Raw genomic sequence first — 3,254 nt, 5'->3', positions numbered from 1 at the left:
GGACTGCTGCAGTTTGAGGATCCCCTGGGTCATATCGGGTGAGACAGTTACCTTCTTGGAGTGCATTTGGGAGACAGGGCATTGCCCCTCATGGGGCAGGAGAGCTGACAGGCACGGTTGCACTGCCCTGGTCATTAGCATAGGAGCCTCTGCTGAGAGCAGTTAACTGAATGCTGCCTTCTTGTTCTTCCTCACCATGAACTCCAAGCTCCTAGTGTTCATGCAACTGCCCTTCTGGGATAACCAGCTCCAACCACATCACAGCAAGACACTGTCCCAGAGGATCAGTGGGGTCACTGTCGCATTGAGTTCATACAATTTGGTGTACTCACACCCACCGAGAGCTCCTGAGATAAAACATAAGAGCCCTGAGGTGACAGGTGTGCCAATGGATTGCACAAAGGCAGGGTGAAAGCCGGGTTCTGAAGGAAGCCTGGGACCCATGAGTACAGATTGTTCTATGTGAGGGCTTCCTGAACAGGGGTGGCTGGAAACTCCAACTGCAGGGACAAGAGAAGGAGCTGATACCAATATTTCCTCCCACCAATTATCATGGACTGAATTCAGTGAGCAGCACAACACCCCCTAGTAGATACTGAGCCACTGACACCAAGCCATACCCACCTTTCCTTCCTCATTTGCTTCCTTAACAGAAAGAGTGCCTAGAACCCAGACCACCATTGCACCCCTCACTCCAAAAACCACCATATACCCCCACAGGCACCAAGTCTACTGACCATATAGTGAGGCATACCTTCACCTCTAGGGGAAATAGGAATTAGCCTCTTTTAATAAGGAGACCAAACTCACCTAGTTAAAACTCACAACACTGTGGACAAAGTTGAAAAACTCTCCCCTGGAGTCCTGCAAGGAGACCTGCAAGGAGAACTCTGCAGAGGACTGACCTGAGGGACAGAGCAGCCAATACATGACAGTAGAGTGCACACAGCACATGCAAGAAATGCTTCCAGAATGTCAGGTTGTCAACAGTATGTAAACATTACTCAAAAAAGACACTCCTCTAGAAGCAGAAAACATAACAGGATTTTCCTAAAACACTTAAGAAAGCGGAGACATGGACATACAGAGTGATGGAGGAATTCATTCCAAAGAAAAAACCGTAAAAGGAAATTGCCAGGGATATAATTAAAACACATATAAATAATAAGCCTCAAACCGAATTTAATACCTACCATAAGGAAACTGAACTTTTAAAAACTATCAGAAGGATACTAGCTATGCTTGAGAAAGCCTAGAAGACATGAGAATACGCTGACTACAGATGGAAAAGACCTAAAACATAGTCAGACTGAAATTTTTAAAATGCTGTGACCAAGATTTGAACCTGATTCGATATAATGAACTCAAGGCAGAAAGAAGCAGATGAATGAGTAAGTGACACGGAAGCTAAAATTTTGTGACAAATGAAGCAGGAAAGAAGAGGAAAATTAAAATATTGCATCACAAACGTATACATAGAGAATCAGCAACTCCATAAAGTGTAAGAAAATTCTTTTCAAAGGAGTCCCAGAAGAAGAAGACAGGGAGAAAAAATGGGAGAAGTTTGTCTGAGTGCATTAGAGTGGAAAATTTCCACTAAATGGTGAAGGAAACAGATGTCCACATCTATAAGTCACAGAGAACTCCCACTAAAATTAAAAAAAAAAAAAGCAGGCCGACTCTGAGACATAACATAGTAAAATTCACAAAATACACAGATTAAAAAACCCTATAAGCATGAAGAAAGAAGAGTTTGCTAATGAATACGGGAAGATAAAAAAAGATTATGGCAGAAGTGTCCACAGAAACCTGCAGGAAAGAAGGGAGTGGCATAATATCCTCAAATGTTCAATTGAAAATTAGGCAGTCAATGGGGGAGGAGACAAGATGGCAGAACAACGTGGAAGATTTTTGTGTGTTTCGTGTCCATGAAATACAGCCAGACCAACACTAAACCATCCTACACACCTAGAAAACTGATTGAGGATTAACACAACAATCTGCACAACCTGAACCACAGAATTCAACAAGTACGTGGCGTGGAGAGGGGACCTTGGGGAGCAAGAAGCTGCAGGAAGGGAGGTGCTTTTGCAGGCAGAGAGAGGACGGAGACTGGGGAGTGGGGGAGAAAATAGGAAAAGCACCCCTCCCCAAAAGCAGCTGGAGAGAACATGGAAAATTGGAAACAGCCACAGGGACTAAACTAAAAAGGGAGAAAGGAGAAAGGAGAGTATATAAATTCCACTAAGACTGTAAACAAGGGGAGTGCAAAGGCTGCAACTCCACAGCTCGATACCTGGAGGTGCTCTGGTGGGAAGGGAGAATCCCAGGAACAGAATGGGGTCCAGGATGTTCTCAGGCCACAAGGGGAGAGGCAGTTGCACTGCTGGAAGGACATTTGGAGGAGACTGCCAAAGCCATCTGGTCCCAGCAGACCCCTGAAAAGGGCCACATTCGCTGGTGCTGGAACAAGGTCGTTTAGGGTGAAGCCTGGTGCCAGACGTGTGTTGCGATTTTCCATAATCCACGAAAAGCTGCTGCTACACTCTCTCGCGAACTTTTTCTGGGGTGGGCTGGCACCTGACCACAGTCTCGGGGCACCAACAACAACAGGGTCCAGCAAGCATTCCTAGGTGCAGCCGATATTCGGCCATTGCTCATTCGGACATTGCTTGGTGAGACCCTCCCAAAGAGGGGCACAACAGGTCAGAGCCGCAGTCCCTTGGACATAAGGGACCGGGAAAAACAGCCGCGTCTCTGACAAAACTTGGGAGAGAGGTGCGGCCTGGGGCCTGGTGATGGAGAATGAATGAGCGCGGAGTGGACAAGGGCTGAAGACAGAGGATGGGTGCGGGATTGCTGATCCAGGAGAACAGACTGGGTCCCTGGGTGGCGCCATTTTCACCTTTCACGCGCATGTGCATTTGCATCTACAATCACCACAACAATCCACCCCAGGAGCCTAAAAGCGCCATCTAGTGGACAGTAGAGCCATTATACTGAGCCCCGCCCAAATGGGCCAACTGGGCTCTTCAGGAACACAAGTCTCACTGCCGCTTAGTTTATGGAGTATAAAGAGCTACATAGACAGACATCTAGGGGATAACGAAGCAATTTCAGTCCTACTACAATCTGTTAGCCAGTTCATCCACTCAATTTTCTTTCTTTTTTTCTTTTTCTCTTTCACACTTTTCTTTTTCTTGAATGCAGAAACAAAAATTTATTTTTATTATCAATTATTATTAAAAATATTT

This window comes from Felis catus, chromosome B3, assembly GCF_018350175.1.
Source record: "Felis catus isolate Fca126 chromosome B3, F.catus_Fca126_mat1.0, whole genome shotgun sequence".
Taxonomy (NCBI): domain Eukaryota; kingdom Metazoa; phylum Chordata; class Mammalia; order Carnivora; family Felidae; genus Felis; species Felis catus.
This window is presented reverse-complemented; position numbering follows the sequence as displayed.